Here is a 24900-nt window from a genome sequence, read left to right on the forward strand (position 1 = left end):
CATGAAAACAAACGGAACTCATAATTATTATGAGACTATTATTGCTGTCTTTTGATAAAAGTCATGCTCAGCAGCTCACAAACTGTAGTGAAATTATAGATTGAAGCGTCACTTTTAAAATGACTGCTACGCCCCTCTATCTATCTATCTATCTATCTAAACAGGGAGAATAGTGATTAAAATACCAGAATGAAAACCTAGAGTAGGCTAGATAAAATGTCACTATGTTATTTCTATGCAAAACAGATTACAGTAAAATAGCAAATAATAATAATAATGAAGATAACCCACAAAGATAGTGATGTAATGTCACTATGAGTCCATGCCTTACAGTAATTTGTTACCAAGTGAACAGGGCAAATCTGTGAGAATCTGTTATTTCAAGTCAGGATGTTTCAAGAACACTTTTCTACTAGGAGGGGAACTTATTTCTTTAAAGAATAGTTCACCCAAAAATGAAAATTCTCTCATCATTTACTCACCCTCACGCCATCCCAGCTGTGTTTGACTTTCTTTCTTCTGCAGAACACAAATGAAGATTTTTAGAAGAATATCTCAGCTTTGTAGTTCCATACAATGCAAGTGAATGGTGACCAAAACTTTGAAGCTCCAAAAAGCACATAAAGGCAGCATAAAAGTAATCCATACGACTCCAGTGGTTTAATCCATGTCTACTGAAGCAATCTAGTGCACTCTGCACACGCGTCAAGCACTAGAAAGTATAATCGAGCTTGAAATCATGATTGTGCCTAGAGACTGCAAGGGCAAGATGTACGGTGAAAAAGGAGTTCAAGTTTGGTCTGTTCTCACCCAAAACCGATTAGATCGGTTTTGAGGACATTCATGGATTAAACCACTGGATTACTTTTATGTTGTCTTTATGTGCTTTTTGGAGCTTCAAAGTTCTGGCCACCATCCACTTGCATTGTGAGGATTACAGAGATGATGATATTCTTCTAAAAATCTTCATTTGTGTCCTGCAGAAGAAACAAAGTCATACACATCTGGGATGGCATGAGGGTGAGTAAATGATGAGAGAATTTTCATTTTTGGGTGAACTATTCCTTTAAGGTTTTGGGTAAAAACAAGATTCAAGAATTTTTAACTTCCTAGCAAATTATACTTAAGATATGTACTTGAACTTCACCTAAAGGACTTTCATCCATGACTCTGCAACAATAATAAATCAAATATGAGTAGGGAACATGAAACTGTGTGGATAGAAATACAGTATGGTAATGTTATGCAGTGTAATGCAGTCATATGCGTTATAATGATGAAATCATCAGGATGGAGTGTTTGGCAGCAACATAGGTAACCTCACTGGTAAAAGTCTAGCCTGAGTTGTGGAAAATATGGGACATGAAAGTGAGGAGCAGGTTCCAGAGGGAATAAGCAGTGGAAAAATAAATAAACTCTCCAAGGAGGTTAACAGAGAACTCTGGGTGTAATGTTTTTGTGCAAGCGGACATTAGAATTCAAAGGATTTATCTACTCAAACCATCTTGTGCAATAACCAGGGACAAATTTACAGCTGTTATTGTTTCCATTCAATTTCAGTCAAATTTGGTGGTTCTATAGTCATTTCAAATGTCAGGTGCCTTAAATAGAGAACAGGTGCCAACTTCAACTTGGCAATATTCAATATCAATGTGGCATCAAATATGACTCACATCTGTGCTGATTCCAGAAGAAATTATACCCGCAAGAGGTATATTAGAGAAACATTACTAGTCCCATCTGTCAGTGTGTCTTATCTCCTTTGATTGCATCACACTGCCAGAATCGACTATGTCCTTTGTATCAAAACAGTGGTCTTGTGTGCTCATATTATTCCACATTTTGCTTAACATAAACACACTGTAGGTCAACATTTGCATGCCTAGTAGCTTAACAGACTAAAACAAAGATGCCATTGAAATATTCAGTATGTTGACTCCTGAGAATCCCCAATCAGGGACAACATCTAAACAATGTTCAGAATAGCATACTAACTCACTTACCTAACTATTTCCATTGCATATAGTATGTATACTGTGCACATTTGGCAAATTTTATATATGCTTAAAATATCCAAGATGACCTACTACATTTGACAAAATATGCAGTGTACAGCAGAGCACACTAAACGTGGAAAATTGTATCCCACAATGAAATGTATTATTTTAGACATGCAAACCCCCAAAACTATACCAAACAAAATAAATAAATGATATACTTTTCTACCTTGCTACAAAATAGACTAAAACATAATAAAATAAAAACAAAGAGAATTGCTGCATCCTATATTATAGGCTAGATATAAAAGAATATCATACTTACACAGCTTCTCGCTGTCATGAACTTTGCAACAGAGTGATGAAGTTCAAACACTCAATGGGCATGCATTTATTCTTATTTTTAGAAGTTATTAAAGGAATAGTTCACCCAAAAATGAAATTCTCCCATGATTTACTCACCCTCCTGGCATCCCAGATGTGTTTGAGTTTCTTTCCTCTGCAGAACACAAATGAAGGTTTTTAGAGAAATATCTCAGCTCTGCTGGTCCAAATGGGTGCCAACATTTTGAAGCTCCAAAACCCACATAAATGAAGCATAAAAGTAATCCATATGACTCCAGTGGTTAAATCCATTTGTTCAGACACGATATGATTGTTGTGGGTGAGAAACATAAATATTTAAGTCATTTTTTTTTTTTTTTATCATAAATTCTCCTATCTGCCCAGAAGGGGGCGATATGCATGAAGAATGTGAATCACCAGAAACAGAAGAGAAAGTGAAAGAAAAAGGAAAAATAACTTAAATATTGATCTGTTTCTCACCCACACCTATCACCTATCTGGAGTACTTTTATGTTGCACTTATGTGGATTTTGGAGCTTCAAAATTTTGGCACCCATTCACTTGCATTGTATGGACCTACAGAGCTGAAATATTCTACTAAAAATCTTTGTTTGTGTTCAGCAGATGAAAGAAAGTCATATGCATATGGGATGGTATGAGGGTGAGTAAAATTTCATTTTTGGGTGAACTAAACCTTTAAGAAACCGTACAGTATGTTTGTATATAGACTATTTTAGACATTTTTGATTAGTGATTTGATTACCAAAAAATTGGATTGACAATGCAAAATAGTGTTTATATGTGATAGAGGTGATAATTGTACGTCACTTTGTTGGCGCTGCTGTTGGGATTTGGTCAATGCCTTGGTCTGACAGTGAATAACAATTTACATTACAGCCTGTTCATCCCACAGTGATCTTGAGAAGCTTCAGAAGACTTGGAATATAGTGCATAAGTCATATTGACTTCTTTTACTGTTGTTTTATGGTGTTGTTTGTCCTTTTTAAGACTTGTCAGCCCGGAGTCACTATTTACTTTCATTAAATGGCAAAAATGGAACAAATAATAATTTTTGTTCCAAATTTTGTTCCAAATATTCAATATATTTCTAAAAAATATTTTTGCTTGTTACAATATTAGAACCTGCGTGAATCCCCAAGTGCTTAAAGCAAATTAACCTACAGATTTATTCATTTCATAACAGAGATATGTGAATGTAGAACAATGTTCCCACCTGATTTTGGGTGAACTATTCCTTTAAGTACTCAGGGACTCAAGGAGTAGCTTATGAATCACTCATTCTGATTGCACCCGTAACCTTTGGGTTACACACCCAGATCTTTAACCACTAAACCACACCACTTTAAAAGTGAACTTTTCATTTCTACAATATTCCAGGTGGTCTGTCTCTGTGAGCATATACAGTACATATTGATGCTGTCTCAGTGAAATTTGAAATTCAGCTCCACCTCAGATGAAACAGGTGACTATTCATCACTCTAGGGCTAGGCCGTCATAAAATGTGTTGCTTATTACATAGAATCATGATCTGAACAACACATAATTTGCCATAACATTTATCCACTTATGCCTTTGAATTGCACAACTTGGGTTTATCCCAAACCAAGATGTTTACCTAATTTGTTTTCAACAAATGGTAAAAAACAGATGTGTGGTTTCAACTTTATCAATTATCCATACAATTCTGAGTCATGGCTTTCCAGATAATGTAGGTGGATACGCAAAAGAAGCGTTTTATCTTTTGCCAAGGGTAAACAACAAGGAAAACTGAGGCCAGGATTTGCATTCCATAAACAAAGTTTAAGCGACTAAATAAGAAGCAATGTGTTATTCGCATTTCAAACAACGTTCTTCTTATTTTTATGATAAGTGTAATTTTGAGGTCAGAAGTTGTAAAAGCAGTATTAAAATTGAGATAAATAAAAAACAATACATTTACATTAAGTTAATTTGTTAATATTGGATTTTTTGGGCACTATTGTTATTATACTGACATATATTGACAATTTCTCAAAGTATATAGCTATGATGAAAATGCTTTTGCAATACAAATGTTTTTTGTTTTTTTCCTTAATTGCCAATAAAGCATGCTACATTGAAATTGCCATAACATTGATAATTATCTTTAATTTATATCAGAAACAACATACACATTAACATAAAATTCTCAAATCTTCATTCTTTGCACATTAATCTGAGAGCTTGTTCCTCAAGATCTCTAAATTCCAGGAAGTTTTGGTGGTGACACTTGGAATGGAATGATGGGCGAGGATGAAGAGGCCATGCTGCCCCATCTGATAACCGGCCCTACAGTATCCACTTATTTTCCGGAAGATGGATTGGTTTAATTCCCTGGAAGTCACACAACGGTCGGTGCATGAATGCAGCTTCTTGACTTCTTAATGACTCAGATTCTTTAACTGATAACAATGACCGCTCTTCAGTGAAGCATTAACCACATGAAAAGAAGCTGCTGGTAAATCAAAGGCTTAAAGGCATAGGCTCTGACTCAACCCCAAGTACGCTGATCGGGGTTAATACAACTATGCCTCAGACTAAAGATTCAATGAAACCCAAGAGACCTATAAGTGTGAGATATACAGAAAAATATTCAATGAGTGATCCTAAAAGACCTCAAATCCTTAAAGGAATTCTTCACCCAAAATTGAAAATTGTGACTTTGTTTCTATTTCTACATTGGCGTTGGTAACCGTAACCTTGTGTAATGCTGCATCCACACCAATTGGTGTCAGTATAGATGAAATTACTCTGACGTCACACCGCATGAAATCACGCTTCCGGGTTCTTTCGAGCAGCAGTTTTCAATGGTGGAAATAGGCAGCACTGCAGTTTTATAAACTTTTAAGCTTTATAGAATGTAATAATGTCTTTTATTGTTAATCAAAGTTATTATAAATGGTTTATCTATGGTTTACAGTGAATCAATTATGTGGGTTCTTTTCTGAAATATTAGCAAAACAAGTTTAAACTTGGTTCAGTGAGCCTGTATGATTATGTACATGGACATGTAACAGGTTGATGAATACACGTCCTCACATGTTTAACACACTTCTAAAGCCTAAGAAATGTGATCTATAAAAATAAAAACTACCACAGATTAGGGTTAGTTAATATGTATCTTTACTGCTTAAATTATTAACCCACATACAATAAATAATAATATTCTGACTACAATATTTTCCTATTCCATGGTGGTCTTTTTCTTTTTTTTTTTTTTCTCCCCAATTTGGAATGGCCAATTCCTGATGCGCTCTAAGTCCTCATGGTGGCGTAGTGACTCAATACGGGTGGTGGAGGACGAATCTCAGTTGCCTCCGCATCTGAGACCGTCAATCCGCACATCTTATAACGTGGCTTGTTGAGTGCGTTACCGTGGAGACATAGCACACGTGGAGGCTTCACGCTATTCTCCGCGGCATCCACGTGCAACTCACCACGTGTCCCACCCAGAGTGAACCACATTATAGCGACCACGAGGAGGTTACCTCATGTGAATCTACCCTCCCTAGCAACCGGGCCAATTTGGTTGCTTAGGAGATCTGGCTGGAGTCACTCAGCACACCCTGAATTAGAACTCGCGACTAAAGGGGTGGTAGTTATATGATGGTCTTGATCAGATAAGATCATTGTTAGATCATATTTGACCTCATATCTGTCACAGTGACAGCACTTTGGTAATTTAAAAAAGCAGTTTCATTCAGAGTTTACGTAATTTCTTCATAAAAAAGTTAATATCAACCAACAGCTGCTGCGGGTCAATTGTGGCTAAAAGAGCAAATGCAATAACAATGACCCGTGAATTATCATAATTTATGTAAAACCTGTTTTTTTCCTGATGCAACGATCTGGTGGAAATTTAAAGAAGCCCCACTCTCCAATAATCTGTGGGAAACGGGGTATTCCAACCCCACAAACAGCCCTTTTTGGGCAGTTTCAGCACAGTTTGAGCAAAGCGCAACTGCATAGACAGCAGTTCTTTTCTGGGCTACCAAAAGAACCCGGAAGGGGCGGGGCGGAGCATTTGTTTGTAAACAGTAACTTCATCTAAAGAGTTCAAGACCACTTGCATTGCCCAGAGAAACATAAACAAAACATTACTTACTACTCCTCACAAAGATCTTGAAGCAAAAAATTCAGCCACATACTGCAGGAATTGCATTTTGCGGGCAGCTAATCTGCTTAGATCAACGACGTGCCATGACCAAGCAGGCCCCAAACCTCTGTCATGATAAACTGTGATTTTTCAAATATTCCACTAAATCAATCTAATCAACCATAAAACAGGATAATGTGATCGTGGTGGTATGTTAATAGCATGCTGAAATGCAACAGTTTGCAGAGAACTCAACATACTTGAGTGTAATTGTTGCTGTGTAATTATAGCACTGAACACTGTTGATTGGGGTTGTCAGGAATAGGGTTTTAATTGTAGACAGACAGATCTTTAAATGGAGATCAGACACAATAAACAGGCCAAAGTCACTGTTGCTTCAGTGTTCTGTTGGACTAGTAAAACCCTGTACATGTTTGGAGCTTCTTGTGCCATTAAAGCCTGGTGCCCACTGTATGATGAGAACAATTTCAGCAATCATAAAAGATTTATTTCGTTGTAGGTCAAAATCGTCAGTCAGTAATGGTAGGTTATTTCTTTTGCTATAAATCCTAGCAGCTGATAAATTTGGGTCACAGTGTAAATGGTCCTATTGGCTTTTTTAACCAAGATCTCACTAGAATCTTATCAAACATTTAAACTTTTATCTGTAATCTAATCGGATTACTGTTGGGTTACTAATTGCATGTTTTGATAAATCAAATTCATTTTAAATGACTAAAGAACCAATATACACTCCTCTTGCTAAAGATTTTAGTAAACATGAAATCAAACTGCAACTTGTTGTGTCTCAGTTGCTGAGTTAGAAACAAAGGTGCTTAAAGATTCATATAAAACTAACACTATGTTACCCAAGATGAAAGACAATGATAACGTGTGTGTTTTATTATTTTAATTTTAATTGTATTTTATCCGGCTTTGAAATCAATAATGAGTGAATGTGTCTAGACATATGTATGTTGTAGAGATGTACTGTATGATTGTAAAAATATGTTGTAAACAGCAAGGTTGATACGAATACATTTTCCAAATGGAAAATATATTTTGATGAAACCTTCAAATAAAAAATAAAAAAATAATAGATGTATTACTTGTATCTCAAAATATTGGGGGAAAGCAACTACATTTTGATATACATGATAAATCTAATCATTCATTTTAAATAAATTAAGAACTGATAAACACTCCTTTTATTAAACATTAGTATCAAACCATCTTATGTATATATATATATATATATATATATATATATATATATATATATATATATATATATATATATATATACACAGTATACTGTATTTTATATACTGTAGAGTATATAAGGTCTTATATACAGTGTATATATATATATATATATATATATATATATATATATATATATATATATATATATACACACTACTGGTCAAAATTTTGAAACACTTACTCATTCTTTATTATAAATTTTTTTCACATTTTAGAATAAAAGTCATCAAAACTTTGTCATAAGATCATGAGAAACATTTCAGTCAAGTGTTTCAAAACTTTTAACTGGTAGTGTGTATATATATATATATATATATATATATATATATATATATATATATATATATAAGAACACATTTATGTTAATATTATTAATTATAATATAAATATAACAGTTTATGGTAGCACTAAATTTTCCTAATATATTCTTCAGCCATTTTTAGCCATATGGGAAATATGGTAAAATGTGTTAAAATGCTGAGAGAGACTACAATCTTATTGTTAGTTGAAAAGATTAACATAATTCATGTTTTAAGTTCAAAATAAATATAGCTATTGTAGAAATGTGTAACCGAAATAAAGTACTCAAAAGTAACTAACTTAACTGAAAGTCAGGAACTGTAATCTGATTACTTCTTTTTGCAGTTATCACAAAAAGTATTTGCACTATTTCCTGGCTTTAAAAGTACTTGTAATTAGACTACAGTATCTAATCACTCTTTAATTAGATTACACCCAACACTGGAGAATAACAGGCGGTCCAATTGTGCGGAAATTTCACATGGGCCTGGTTATCACTTATGTTGCTTATTGTTCTTATTTTTGTCAGTTAAAGGCTTTGGGTTACAAAACAGCAGTTTCACACTCCACGCTGTCTTTTTAAGCACCAGAATTGCCTTATTATGTCAAATCAATGTGCCTGTGACTTTTGTTACTGACTTCCTCTGAAATCCTCAGTGTTCCCTCACATTATTCTGGTCACAGATCAGTATCTAAGGTACTCCTTTGTACTTGGCTTACAAGCATATGCAGTGACATCATTTTATGTGATCACTCACTGTCAAAGCTTGCAAGCTGCACAGGATTGAATAACTGCCGCAGAATGGTGCATTGTCCCTAAACATGAGATGTCGAAATTGCAAAAAGCAGCAGACGGGGTGGGCAATCTGTGTACTGACTTCCAGTGTCCAATTAAGCAAACACTTCTGTTGCCAGATGGCATTATCCACCTTATTTTTCAGCTAAACTAGGGCACCGCCATTATCAACCTCGAATGTGGTCCACTTCCGGTATCAGCCACTTACAGCAATTTTAGCGATACAAAATACTACATTATGCTGCTTTATATTAAAGGATGGCAATATATGCTGTCATATTATTATTATTAATAATATGACGTTCACTGGTTTTGAACGCATATAGTTTTACCATATATCACATTTTGCCATCGTTTTACCACACTGTTGCACAGGCAGAATGAATGAATTCAGGCGTTGACAGGACAGTCCTCCACGATATCTGACACGCCTCCACAAACTTTACACAACCAGCAGAGAGAAGAAAGCCACTGGGCAAATGCTGCTATAAGTTTCTTTGTACCAAAACTGCATCTTGTTTCATCTTGGCAAATTAATAAATGCATTTTACTCTCCGTTCTTGTCAGAGAGCATTCTCTCTTTCTTAGCAGTGTATAGTAAACAGACACGCAGATCAACATTCAGCATGGCTTATGAAACATCGCCTTTGGAAATACACAAATAAAGGCATCATCGTAGGTTATGCAGGTACATATGAACGGCTGTACATCCTGTGGTTGTGTGATAGTTTATAAACTTATATCACAAAATTCTGGTATTATTATCCTTCTATTTATTTACATTGCGGTCAATAACAGCGGAACTTTTACACATTCGCCGGAAATGCAGCCGCTGCTTACTTCCGCGTTGCAAAATAAGGTGGATAAGATGGAATAAAGCACTTCTGAAGAGTTTTTTTTGTTAAAATATGTTCTCTTATCCCAGTTTAATATGCAGAGATACCCATAAGTAAACCATTTGTAGGCCGATTTCCCCGAAAAGTGTTAACATTGTGGCCCCTGCAGCGCCATCAAAGCATTGCTGTTTGTTTGAGCATCCCGACCAGCCAGACACATCAACATTTGCTCAACCAATGGTGCCAGTTTGGGGCGGGACTATCTGTTTGTCCAACCAATGGAAGACGGGACAGTGTTCGGGAAACCTTTTTAAAAACAATCCTTATTATTGCAATTACGTTTGGTGGCATTAACGGCACAGAAATCAAACACTTCCTTTACTTTTAATAGCTTTAATTCAATACTAATAAGAATAGATTAAAAAAAAACACAGTATACTGTAATTAAGATCTCATTCTGTTTCATGCATTGCACTACGTCTAGCTTGTATTTATCTTTTTTCCACAAGAACGCATTCAGTGGTGAAGGCACTGAACTATGTAGGCAGTAGATAGCAAGGCAGCTGACCACATTTTGGAAGAGAGCTACTATGTTGGCTGTGATTTTGCCTTGGGTGACACTTTCTTCTGAAGATAAACTGCTGTTCAGTTGCCAAAGAGAAGCTTTGGTCAAATGACAAATTTTCAGGAGTGCTGACACATTCTAGAGGAGACAATTGATTCCAGAAGAACTTTGGCATGTAAAGGGAAGAATTGTGGGCGACGTTTAAAGTGAACAGTTCCATATTTTGCCACACCGCAAGCATCTAAAATGAATGATTGCTCAACTGCCACAACAGTTACTTCTGTTCTGCCCCTGTTTTCGCTACTGGACAGCACCAAATGTTTGTAGCGATCAGAATATATTTATATCAGTGTGGAGATATTCCAAATGGCGTTACAATGTTTTATCAAAATCTATCATTCTTGTTCTTGGACATTAACGTCACTGTTCTGGGCAGCTAGAGTGACAAGCAAGCCTACAATCACAAAAACATTAAGACCACCATTTAATAGCATGAAATGGAGTGCAAATGTGATATCTAGTAAACAAGCACATTAGCAATAAGAACGTATTAAGATTTTTGGGACACCCACTGGTACGTACTATATATACTCACACATTCAGACTTAATTGCCCCTTGACAGAACAATAAAACCATGTACTGAGACGTTTTGAATCATATGTGATGGTGAATAACATGTTGTAACCATATGCTTGACTAAATGTTGCAATCGTTTTAAACAGACTCAAAGAAGAATGGTAGATAAGGGCTATTGACATTTTTTTATTTCCTTTTTTTTCAAAATTATTATCTGGTTGTGATTTTGCCGGATATACATAAAAAAAAAAATAATAAAAAAATAAAATAAAAACATACATGCATACATGCACTTAAATGTATAGTTTCCTCAAAAAAGAACATTTTGTAACCCTTTATGAGTTTTTTTGAATTTTGAATTTTTGAGTTCAAAATGACATGATGGTGGGTAATTGAGTAAATGATACCAGAATTTTCATTTTTTTGTGGACTGTTCCTTTAAAAAAATTGTCCCCATATGTTAAGAAAGTGGGAGTCAAAAAGCAGCTGGGCCTTTGTTTGTTTATTAACCTTTTTCATTTTGGCCTTTCAGCTACACCAAGAAAGTCATTTTGTTTTCTCTCACTCAGCAGGTAAGGTAAAAGCGATTTCAAAAGAAAGGCAGACGGACAATATCAAATGCAGTTTGCCTGAATAGTGAGACAAATGTCTTTATATGGAGTTCAAAGGGTCTCAAAGAACTCTGTAAAGCCATAAGCAAACCCAACAAACAATAAGTCAATTTAACAGCCACTTCCTCAAGGCATTAAAATAAAATGTATCCTGGCATGATTCCAGAGCCCATTCTATTACTGGTTTTATATAGTGTAAAATGATATTTCACAGACTAATTACATATTATGTAAAAACACTATATCAGGTTTTGGGAAATTATATCAATTATAGATGCACAGATCTGATTGATTTATGTATAATTCATATGACTGATATCACCTTTACATAGCATCCAAATTTAATCAGGGTTATTCCACGTCAAATAAACCAATGAAATGTTTTATTTTCTTTCTGAAGAATGATAGACATAAATGATAATGAAAGCCAAAATATTAAATGCCATGGATGCATATTTACTGTATAATCTATTACTTCATAACTTCGAGCAATTTAAAGCAATTTTTGATGGTTGCCTTTAGAATTAACAAGCATTCTACTGACCTGTTTGAACATTTTGTCAATTTATGTCTATGGCATTTTTCAGAGATTTGATTGTCCTGTTTTGTTTGAAAATGTATTGATTTTGATGTTTACACCTTTCATCCACAATAAAACGACGTCTTCCTCCACCAGAAATGGAGACCTTCGAAAATGCTCTCCACAACCACACACTTGATGTTAGGAAACTGAAAACAGAGTGGTAACACTTTACAATAAGGTTGAATTTGTTCATGAACAAACAATGAACAATATATTTTTTACAGTTTTTATTAACCTTTGTTAATGTTAGTTAAAAAAAACATGTTAATAATGTTAGTTCATTTAAGTTCATGGTGCAGTTTAAGTTCATTAACTAATGTGAACAAATAAAACTTTAGATTTTAAAAATATATTAGCATGTGTTGAAAATAAAATGAACCAAGATTAATAAATTATTTAAAAGTGTTGTTTATTTTTGAAGAAGGTAGCTTGTCCCAGCTGTCATCTAATGTAAAACACTAAACCAAATATTCCATGTAATCATGTATTTTCACAATACAGTTAAATAATGACATACATAAATAATGACAGACAAATCATTATCCCAGAAAAGCGTTGAGAAATCACCCGATATTAGGGTTCCCCCACCTCCGAAATCCCAATTTAACCCCTGCCTAACAGTATCAAGTATTGTCAAGCCAACATATTGACTGATTTCAAACAGGCTTCATCATTCTTCAGTGTGAAAATCAGGCGAGATGGAACTGCAGATGGAATATATTAAAAGTGTGTTTATATATATATGCTGAGTAGCTAACTAAAGCTTGTCAAAAGACAGTGGGCATTCTCCATGCACATGGATTCCATTTGTAGTTTGGGGACAACAGATTTCCAGCTTCTATATATATATATATATATATATATATATATATATATATATATATATATATATATATATATATATATATTATTTTATTTATTTATTTATTTTTATTAATAAATGTTTTTTTTTTTTTTTGAGTGTCATTTGTTAGATGCAAGATACTTTCTTTTGGTAAGCTATTGGTAGGTCGGTTTCCCTGAAATGTGTAAACACTGTGGCTCTGTGGTGCTATCAAAGCATTACTTTGTTTGTTTGAGCATCCAAATACACCAACAGTGACTCAACCAATGGTGTATGTTTGGGGCGGGATTACTTGTTTATCCAACCTGCGGTCAACGAGAGAAAATGAACATTCCGATCTAAAAGAGAAAAAATATCTGTCACTTGTTGGATGCACTTCCCCCAAAAATTCCAAGAATCTTCAAAAACTCCTCTTCCAGATATGTCTATGAGAGCCAAATGAAACTAGTTTAATACAAATAAACTCCACTGAAATACACTATGGGGTGGAATATTTTACTCAAATTTAATATAACAAATTGTTCTGTATGTTCATGTACTGGCACCTTGTGCTCATATGTTATTCTAAGTTATTAAATGATAACAAATAATTGATATTTTGGTTTGTTTCCTATTTGTCAAATAGGAAATCTGTGCTGTCTGTTGGAGATGAGATGTCCTCAACAATAAATTGTGGTGTTCTGCAAGGATCCCTGTCAGGGCCAATTTTGTTTTCTTTTTATACTGTATGTTACCACTTGGTTCTGTGATTTGAAACTTTCATTGCTATGCAGATGACCTACAGTTGTATTTGTCGTTAAATCCCAATGATCTGACTAATTTAAATGTTCTTCAAGCTTGTATAGCAGATATACAAAACTGGTTGGCATGTATTGATAAAACAGAGGTAGTTATAATAGGTAATGGATTTTAAAATAAAGTCAAATTGAGTCAGCATTTAGTCAGTTGGTCCCAATTATTTATGGTGAGAAATCTGGGCATCTGTTTTGATACTAATTTAAATGTTGAATATCACATCAGAAGGTCAGTTCAATGAACTGTTGGCTGTTCCAAGATCCAGATGTAAAACTAAAGGTGATAGAGCTTTTGTAGTGAAGGCCCTAGTTTTAGTAGTTTTAAGCCTTGTTTAAAAACTCATTTGTCTAGACTTGCTTTTACTACTTTGTGTAAAATAAAGTTATTATATTATAAATGTATTATTATATTAAAGACCCAACTAGTCTTGTAGAATAATTTTTGCAAACTGATTTTTAAGTGGCTTGTTCTACATATCACGGCATTTTCCTGGTGAAATGAACACTAGAGGAACTAAAACAATGACTTTATTTCCTTCCACACAAATTACAAATTAATAAAACACTTACTTGTCTCCCTGTTCCTCACACAATGCTATCTTATAACATCGAAACACTTTTACAACAGTGCGTACACATTTTAACATTTGCATTACAAAATTAACTTGTAGCTTGTTCAAATGTGATCAAATTGCACAGTAGCTGATAGAGCGTTGCACCTGCAATGCAAAGGAACGGGGCACAAGTCCCGATGAGCATTCATGAGCCAAAAGTGTCATAGAAGCACTACAAAATGATTTGGTCAGTTTTGTTGATTTAAAACTTGATACAGCATTAACCTCAAAAACCAATCCAATTGGGAGAAATTTAACTTGCTTTTAGCGCCACACAGTGGACATTTCACCTTGGCTCTGCCACAATTCATGTAAGGAGCCACATATAATATAATTTTGCAAACATGTTGCCACAGTCACATTATTTTGCAGGCTGCACAATATGGTTGATTGGAACCTTCCAAGCCATATTAATGAGGACAAGTCTAAATAGCTCTCTTCGCTTGGCTTGTCAGGATGTGGCTGGGAGAAATCAAAATGTCAGAGGGTGTCACGGGGAGAGGGGAGTAGTGGCTTCCGACGGTAAATATGTCTTTTCCACAGTCAATCTGACAATCACAGTCAGACATGAAGTGAGTTTGCATTCCACTAAACTCTGAAAACTGGCTCAGGATTAAACTGGGAGGCCTGCGACAATCAGGATCCGTTGTGACTGATTTATCGAGATCTGAGTTTTGTAGGAATTTCTGGACAATTGAAATGGAAACATGCAATACTACTTATAACTCATAAAACTCTTAAAAGAGCCCATATTTGGCTTTGGCTCTGTCAATGGAGGAATCTTGACTGCAGGGACTATTAAAATGGAGATCAGGAGTGGAGCTGTTGCCCATGCTTTTCATGCTTTTTGCTTTTCTTTTAAATAAAGGAAAGATGAGTAAAAAATGTTTTTTTGGCGAAATCAAATTTATTCCAGAAATACTGTTAATTTAGATGAACTTGTATTCAACCCAAAACATTCCTTTAAGTGTCCAAATATTTTTTGGGGCAGGGGGTGATACGAGGATGTGATCTTTTGGGGGGAGGGGGGATGGGGGCAATTAGGCCTTTAGGGTGGGCAACCGTTTATATCTATGTCGGACCAGGGGGTGCTCTTCCTTGATAATTTCACTTGGTTTGGTCCCCCCTTATACCCGGCCATGTTTGGGAGTCACTTTATAATGTCAAAAACGTTATGGTATAAGTGGGCATAAAGATGTTTAAATAAAAGTTTAACTGACAAAAAAAAAAAAAAGAAAAAAAAAAGTCATAAGACTTTATGAGAATTAAATATCAGTTAAGTCTGAAGGCAAAACAAACTGCCAGAATTTACATAACCACAATTTGGGATAAAAAAATTATATATTTTTTTCATTATTATTATTGATTTGAAGACATTAAAATTATGCTTATGAAAGTATTTTAAATAATAGTCAATAAAAATGTATTATAGTTTATTGCAGAGTTATGAAAATGTCAGCTTAATGAGTAATGTTGATCAGTTACGCTATGTGCATATATATGCATTTGAAAGGTCACAGAAAAAATGTTCAGTATACTGAAAAAATAAATTGCGTACATATTACAAAAAGCTCCATTGTTTGCTGCATACAATAGTTGGGCTGTGTGTGTGTGTGTGTGTGTGTGTGTGTGTGTGTGTGTGTGTGGTGTGGTGGGGGGGTTGAAATCAAATTTGTGGTTTTTTTTGTTTAATGAATCACCCTTGTTTTTCGGTTCCAGATTGCTCCTGTTTTTCTGGAATCCATAAATGAACAATTCCCTCTCATTCACCTCTAAGGTTTAATTCATGTGCTTATTTCTGTTTCAGGACCTGAGGATGAAAGACTGGAGCAGGGTGGGGGGTGGGGGTGGAGGCCCTGCTTCAATTTCAACTGATTCATTTACGCTTCCGTTTTCATTCACAGAACTGAAAGAGTGTTGCACAATACCAGCCAAGTGTATTGTTGATGAAAACCATAGCATTTAATTGGGCTATTTATCCTCTATTTAAGTCCTGCACTGTGCCTAGTCTGTTTGGGATTGACACACACACACACACACACACACACACACACTAACACAGACTTCTCCTGTTGCACTGGCTGTCTCCTGTGAAAAGTGCGGGGCCAAATAATTACAGCTGCTCATGATCAAAGCTAGAACAATGTCCAACATAAATACAATCGCGGAATTGAATAGCACCACAGCAGATGATATATGGGAAATCAAGATTGCCAAACCAGGTGCTTAGCCAGCGAACCCTAGTTTACACAAATGTGAAGCTTATAATTTTATAAAAACACTTACATTAATTCCGACTGTATCTGTGATGTTTCACGTGTGAGATATTGTTCACGCAGGGCTTTGAAAATGGTACAGATAAAAAAACACCAAAGGCTATCCTTAGGCTACAATGTGTTGTTAAGATGAGCACATTGTTGATGGATATATTTATAATGATGACCTCACTATGTTCACACTCTACTGTATTTGCATACTGCGAAGATAGTATCTTCAGTTTGAATGCAAATGCCAGTTTGGTCGTATATTATCAAGCCGTGTATATTTATGGTCTAATACCGTGAGAGAATGCATAACACAACATGTATTACCTTTAGAAAGGTTGAACCGCAGGAGACATGAAATAGACAAAACATTTTCAGCAGTTTTCTATTATAAATTTGCATGTACTGTATATTTTGGTGTTTATTTCCATTTTTAGACAGTAGGGCTATGGAATGGAATACTAGCTTAAAGTAATATTCCAGGTTTATTACAAGTTAAGCTCAATCGATAGCATTTATGGGATAATGTTGATTACCACAATAATTAATTTAGACTTGTCCCTACTTTTCTTTAAAAAAAAAAATTAAAACCCCAATTAACATCTGGGATACAGTGAGGCACTTACAATGGAAGTGAATGAGGCCAATCCTGACAAACAATGATTTGCACTGTACAACTTTACAACTCAAAAAATACACAAGTATTAACAGAAGAATTAATTTAAGTGCTTTTATAAAATTATAAGCTTCACATTTCTGCCTTTAATCCCACCAAAAATTGGCCCCATTCACTTCCATTGTAAGTGCCTCACTGTAACCCAGATTTTTGCTTTTTTTAAAGAAAAGGAGGGACAAGTTGAAATTAATTTTTGTGGTGATCAATAATATGCCACAAATGCTGTTGATTGATATTAACTTGTATTGAACCTGGAATAACATGTATCTCCGATTTCATTTTTTACTAAATAACTAAGAGCAGCTTTTATTCATATGGCTAATCTTGCTAGATGTTGCATACCAAGGTATAAAAGACAAGTACAAGCAAACGACTCTTATCTATGTTCCTCAATGTTGATATTCATAAAGTACTTAAACAGCTAGGCTTTCTAAAACTTGTTAAAGCAGAGCTCATAACCACTCTTTGATTAGCTAGCAAAGTTAGCTAGCAAATCAGCAGACAACTGCAGTGTGTGATTTAGTCAACAGCAAAACTGAAGGCTTTGTTCGCCAAAATATGTTTACTTTAAGAAATCCTCCCTCAAGGGTGGCCTGTGACTGCTAGTGGTGAACAAATAAACTGAGAGATTAGCGCTCATTTCTCTTCTGCTCACAGATAACATCTCTGTTCTCCTGATTGAGGAAGAGAAGATAAATATGTAGCATCAGGCCTCATTCAGACTTGACGCAAGAGACAGTGCCACACAAGTCATTTAATTTGAATATGCAGGCCTGTCAGTGAATGGCAATGTCGCATTAATTCACTGTTATGACCTTCAAACCATATGTCAAGTGATAGCATCAACACTACCTTCGTCATCACCTCACTTTGTGGCCAAAATGAAGCCAAAAGAAATAAAGGAGCATGGACAGCTATCATTCAGCTGTTCAGATTTAATGCAACTTCCCTGTTGAATAAAACGTAGTGACACATAGACGATTGCTAAAATGTCAACACAGGTTGCTGCTATTGCTTTGTTAGCAACAGTCAGAGGATGAAAGTTTGCTTTCCATATCTCAGTGTTGGAGAGTAGTTAAAAGCAGTGCTTGAACTGAAGGGGGATGGGTCCCCATAAGGCATTAAGCCATTAGGGACCCCCCATAAGAAGTCAAAAACAGACTTAAATAAAATGGGTGGTTGGGTCCCAAATATTTTTATTTCAGTAAAGATAATAATGACAAATACTATTTAATTTACATAGTTAGGATACGGTACATTTCTTGAATTATTACAATAATCAGGGCTCTACAGTGCAAGCATTTTACTCGCACTCGAGTGAAAAATACTGCTTGCGAATGCAGAAAATTATTTGGGCTCACGGTGCGAGTAACAGCTGATCTAACGCCCAAAGTTATGAAGTTATTACTGCAGCCTACTATCAGAATTAAAACTCCCTAATGTATCTTCCCTCATATACCAAATACTTTTAAAAGAGGTGCATTAGTTATTTTTGCATTAAAAGCACCTTTTTTCACTCTCACATGGCTGTGAGCGCTGTCCCCCTCCCTCTTTCTTTCACGCACACATACATTTACATTTATGCATTTGGAAGACGCTTTTATCCAAAGTGACTTACAGTGCACTTATTACAGGGACAATTCCCCTGGAGCAACCTGGAGTTAAGTGCCTTGCTCAAGGACACAATGGTGGTGGCTGTGGGGGTCGAACCAGCAACAGTGCTTTACTGGTAACAGTGATTACCAGTTCAGTGCTTTAGCCCACTACGCCACCACCACTCCGTAGTTTTGAATAATGACAGATTAATCTCGCGCTCACACGCAAGATTCTGAGAAAAATAGCGAGTCAAATTAAAATGTGCGAATTTATAATATGCACGATAACAGCAAACAGCATGTCAGCGTCCTCGTCTAACTCAGCGTGACAAGCAAAATCTCAAACATAAAAAAATGAATTACAAAACTCGTGAAATGTCACTCTTCCAATAACAGCTTCTTTGCACAACTGCATGAGGATGACGCGCACCAAATTTACAGTATTCTGCTTATTACGCAGGTGCGCTGGCTGTCGCTTGGACAAGTGTTTGTGGGTTTCTTTTTCTTGCATCTTCAATGGTCATGTAAATTCTATTACATCGTAACCACACAATGCAAGACTGTAAAATCCTTTTAAAACGGCATACCTTGTTGATGCTTTATAACGAGACCATCAAGCAGCTGCATGGCTATGCGTCAATGTGTAATAGACCAGTAGAAATGTCAACCACTAGAAATGTATTAAGTATCATGTCTATTGCGGTAATGCAAAATTCGTGGCAATGCACATTCCCAAATATCATTGCATTATAATCATAATTTTGCATTTCACAGGGCCATCAATGATAGTGCTCTCTTGCATACGCACACAAGCAAACACATAGAGAGTGAGGAGAGAGAGCTCGTATCCATGGTGGTGATATACTGTATGTGTAGACTTATACACCAATCAGCCACAACATTAAAACTACCTGCCTAATATTGTGTAGGTCCCCCTTGTGACGCCAAAACAGCACCAAAACGCATCTCAGAATAGCATTCTGAGATGCTATTCTTCTCACCACAATTGTACAGAGCGGTTATCTGAGTTACCGTAGATTTTGTCAGTTCGAACCAGTCTAGCCATTCTCTGTTGACCTCTCTCATCAACGAGACATTTCCATCCGTAGAACTGCCGCTCACTGGATGTTTTTTGTTTTTGGCACCATTCTGAGTAAATTCTAGAGACTGTTGTGTGTGAAAATCCCAGGAGATCAGCAGTTACAGAAATACTCAAACCAGCCCATCTGGCACCAACCATCATGTCACAGTCCAAATCACTGAGATCACATTTTTTCCCCATTCTGATGGTTGATGTGAACATTAACTGAAGCTCCTGACCCGTATCTGCGTGATTTTATGCACTGCACTGCTGCCACACGATTGACTGATTAGATAATCGCGTGGATGATTGTTGGTGCCAGTTGGGCTGGTTTGAGTATTTCTGTAACTGCTGATATACTGAGATTTTCACACACAACAGTCTCTAGAATTTACTCAAAATGGTGCCAAAAACAAAAAACATCCAGTGAGTGGCAGTTCTGTGGATGAAAACGCCTTGTTGATGAGAGAGGTCAACAGAGAATGGCCAGACTGGTTCGAACTGACAAAGTCTACGGTAACTCAGATAACCACTCTGTACAATTGTGCTGAGAAGTACATAATCTGAGAATGCTATTCTGAGATGCGGGTTGGCGCTGTTTTGGAGGCACGAGGGGGACCTACACAATATTAGGCAGGTGGTTTTAATGTTGTGGCTGATCGGTGTATATAAGTAGAGGGGGCTTTAAGGTAAAAAGTTTGGGAAACACTGGCCTGTCTCAGATTTTCATAGAAAAACAATAAAAAAAAAACAGCATATACAGATGCAGAATTGCTTCTTTGTGGTTGTTTATGTCATATAAAATATATTAACATTATATAACTTTCATGAATAATCCATTAAGCATTATTGCATTATACAACGCGTAATAGGCAGTTCAACTGAAAATACATTCATGTAGTTATGAATGTCATGAAAGTTTAAATGTTGATGAACTAGCTACTAATCTGTTAGGAATTAGGCCTACCTACAGTATATGTTACTTAATGACAAATGGAAGTATAAAGTGTCAACAATATATTATTCGTTTATTAGTGGCTTAAGGAGATCCGTCAGGACTGATGTAGTTTTGTGCTGCCTGTCAAGTTAACTTAAGAAATAATAATTTGACAAAGGTTTATCAGAGAAGACATCCTTGGTCATGTATGAAGAATCTTTTGTTAATGAATTCTGTAGTAATTTTTAATGCATGCCTGCTCTTTTGTGATACATTACCAGTTGTATCAGCCTGAACACCGACTGTGCCCCTAAATACTGCTAAGTGCAACACCCTCCAATCAACAAGCTCACCTAAACTGTCCTCTCTCTCATGCAGCGGCATAGCGCTATAAAAAAACAATTCATTTAAGTAAATTGTTCTTTCAGACAGTTTGAGCAAATGAGCTGGTTATAATAAACGATTTCCTAAGCATTGGGAACTCATTGGGATTTATTTTAGTGAGTTGGTTCTTTTGGATGGTTCAACCTATTTTTACATTGGCTGCCTCCTCCACTAAAAAAAAAAAAAAAAAATATATATATATATATATATATATATATATATATATATATACAGTTGTGCTCAAAAGTTTGCATACCCTGGCAGAAATTGTGAAATTTGGCATTGATTTTGAAAATATGACTGATCATGCAAAAAACTGTCTTTTAAGCCATTTATTATCACATAGTTGTTTGGCTCCTTTTTAAATCATAATGGTAACAGAAATCACCCAAATGGCCCTGATCAAAAGTTTACATACCCTAGAATGTTTGGCCTTGTTACAGACACACAAGGTGACACACACAGGTTTAAATAGCAATTAAAGGTTAATTTCCCACACTTGTGGCTTTTTAAATTGCAATTAGTGTCTGTGTATAAATAGTCAATGAGTTTGTTAGCTCTCATGTGGATGCACTGAGCAGGCTAGATACTGAGCCATGGGGAGCAGAAAAGAACTGTCAAAAGACCTGCATAACAAGGTAATAGAAATTTATAAAGATGGAAAAGGATATAAAAAGATATCCAAAGCCTTGAAAATGCCAGTCAGTACTGATCAATCACTTATTAAGAAGTGGAAAATTCGGGGATCTCTTGATACCAAGCCAAGGTCAGGTAGACTAAAAAAGATTTCAGCCACAACTGCCAGAAGAATTGTTCGGGATACAAAGAAAAACCCACAGGTAACCTCAGGAGAAATACAGGCTGCTCTGGAAAAAGATGGTGTGGTTGTTTCAAGGAGCACAATACAACGATACTTGAACAAAAATTAGCTGCATGGTCAAGTTGCCAGAAAGAAGCCTTTACTGTGCCAATGCCACAAATGACAACACCTTGACACGCCTCACAGCTTTTGGAGTGACGAGACCAAAATAGAGCTTTATGGTCACAACCATAAGCGCTATGTTTGGAGAGGGGTCAACAAGGCCTATAATGAAAAGAATACCATCCCCACTGTGAAGCATGGTGGTGGCTCACTGATGTTTTGGGGTGTGTGAGCTCTAAAGGCATGGGGAATCTTGTGAAAATTGATGGCAAGCTGAATGCAGCATATAATCAGAAAATACTAGAAGACAATTTGCATTCTTCTGCACGAAAGCTGCGCATGGGACGCGTTTGGACTTTCCAGCACGACAATGACCCTAAGCACAAAGCCAAGTTGACCCTCCAGTGGTTACAGCAGAAAAAGGTGAAGGTTCTGGAGTGGCCATCACAGTCTCCTGACCTTAATATCATCGAGCCACTCTGGGGAGATCTCAAACGTGCGGTTCATGCAAGATGACCAAAGACTTTGCATGACCTGGAGGCATTTTGCCAAGACGAATGGGCAGCTATACCACCTGCAAGAATTTGGGGCCTCATAGACAACTATTACAAAAGACTGCATGCTGTCATTGATGCTAAAGCGGGCAATACACAGTATTAAGAACTAAGGGTGTGCAGACTTTTGAACAGGGGTCATTTCATTTTTTTCTTTGTTGCCATGTTTTGTTTTATGATTGTGCCATTCTGTTATAACCTACAGTTGATATGAATCCCATAAGAAATAAAAGAAATGTGTTTTGCCTGCTCACTCATGTTATCTTTAAAAATGGTACATATATTACCAATTCTCCAAGGGTATGCAAACTTTTGAGCACAACTGTATATATTGTGGTTAAGTAAACATAGCAGAAAAGATTAAGTACTTTACACATGGAATAAGTTAGTTTAAGCATGAACTTTTAGTAAATTCTACATTCAAACATGTAAAAATGAATGCTCTAGCTTACAAGTAAATATTATTTATGATTGTTTGATATCTTTACAATGTGTCACCATGTATCAGTTCAAAAGTAGAAAACCTTGTCATATTTATTTGCTCATTTGAGTACATTTCACTGGTTAATAAAATAAGTACATTTTACTTTTCGAAGCTGGTGTTCCCAGCATGCACTGGGTTTAAATAATTAATGAGCTTGCATGCATTTACTGTTTGCAAGTTTATTATTTTATTTATTTATTTTTATTGTTAATTTTGTTGTAAGGTTGGCTAATTTTTTGTTTTGTGCAGTCTTAAGTTCATTTTCTTCTCAAAATTACCCATTAATGTTCAAAAGAAATTATCTGTTGATTGTCACCTTCATGGTGTTTTTTTGCACAAAGTGTCAAGCTCTGCGTGAGCAGCTCTCTACCGTGAGTCCATTGCAAATAATGCAAGATAATATTGTCACATGCATTTCAAAACATGCCTTACATTTCTCTGTGAGAGGCTTACGTCTAATACATAATTTAACATGTGCTTGTAAGGAAAATTCAGAACAAGACATTTTCTAATAATATGTTAATTAAAATGAAGTTTAGTAAATTACAGCAACTGTTTTCCGAAACAATGTATCTCATATTTGTGAGTGAAAGTTACTGTATTTACTAAAATGTTTAAGTTAAATTTACTCACTTTTATCAATATTATGTCATGAACTTATAAAAATTATATAAATCTTTCTAGTCATTTTTTTCAGTATATAGAAGGAAAAATTGAATAGAGCTACCTTTATTTTAAGGTAAGGTGTCTGCTAACACCTGATATTTTAATTCTATGACAAAAAACATCAAACATATGGTCTTAAAAAAAATCCATTGGCTCAGTTTACCCCAGGTTAGGCTTAAGTTGCTCCTAGTCAGTGGGTAAGATCTTGGGGTAAGTTAACAATTACACAAATATTTATTTTTTCATTGTGCCTGTACCAAAGCAATCCAAAATCACTTGCTTAAATGACTGGCGTCCTGTTGCTCTGACCCCCATCATCAGCAAATGCTTTGAGAGGCTAACCAGAGATTACATCTGCACTGTGCTGCCTACCTCACTGGACCCACTGCAGTTTGCTTACCGCAACAACCGCTCCACTGATGATGCCATTGCATCTACAATACACACTGCTCTCTCCCACCTGGAAAAAAGGAACACTTATGTGAGAATGTTGTTTGTAGACTACAGATCAGCATTCAACACCATAGTGCCCTCCAAGCTTGATGAGAAACCCCGGGCTCTGGACTTAAACAGCCCGCTGTGCAGCTGGATCCTGGACTTCCTGTCAAGCAGACGCCAGGTGGTTAGAATGGGCAGCAACATCTCTTTATCACTGACCCTCAACACTGGAGCCCAGCAGGGCTGACTATTTCCTGTACACACATGACTGTGTGGCAACACACAGCTCCAATGCCATCATTACAACAGTGGTAGGTCTGATCACTGACAATTATGAAACAGCCTACAGAGAGGAGGTGCACACTGGTGTCAGGAGCACAACCTCTCCCTCAACATCAGTAAGACTAAGGAGCTTGTGGTGGACTTCAGGAGAAAAGACAGAGAACACAGCCCCATCATCATAAATGGAGCACCGGTGGAGAGAGTCAGCAGCTTCAAGTTCATCGGTGTCCACATCACTGAGGAACTCACATGATCCGTCCACACTGAAGCCGTTGTGAAGAAGGCTCACCAGCACCTCTTCTTCTTGAGAGGGCTGAGGAAGATTGGAATGAACTACCACAACCTCACACGGTT

General features: G+C 36.1%; 1 protein-coding gene across 1 annotated transcript in view; it reads right to left on the reverse strand.

The window, feature by feature from the left end:
• Nucleotides 1-12073: 12073 nt before the first annotated feature.
• LOC127444685 (bifunctional 3'-phosphoadenosine 5'-phosphosulfate synthase 1) overlaps nt 12074-24900 on the reverse strand; it is a 47269-nt gene continuing 34442 nt past the window's right edge. Inside the window, exon 13 of the mRNA XM_051704214.1 lies at nt 12074-12157. The gene's annotated coding sequence lies outside the window, so the exon portion shown is untranslated. The remainder of the gene's footprint in view (nt 12158-24900) is intronic.

Source organism: Myxocyprinus asiaticus, chromosome 8 (genome assembly GCF_019703515.2).
Source record: "Myxocyprinus asiaticus isolate MX2 ecotype Aquarium Trade chromosome 8, UBuf_Myxa_2, whole genome shotgun sequence".
Taxonomy (NCBI): Eukaryota; Metazoa; Chordata; class Actinopteri; order Cypriniformes; family Catostomidae; genus Myxocyprinus; species Myxocyprinus asiaticus.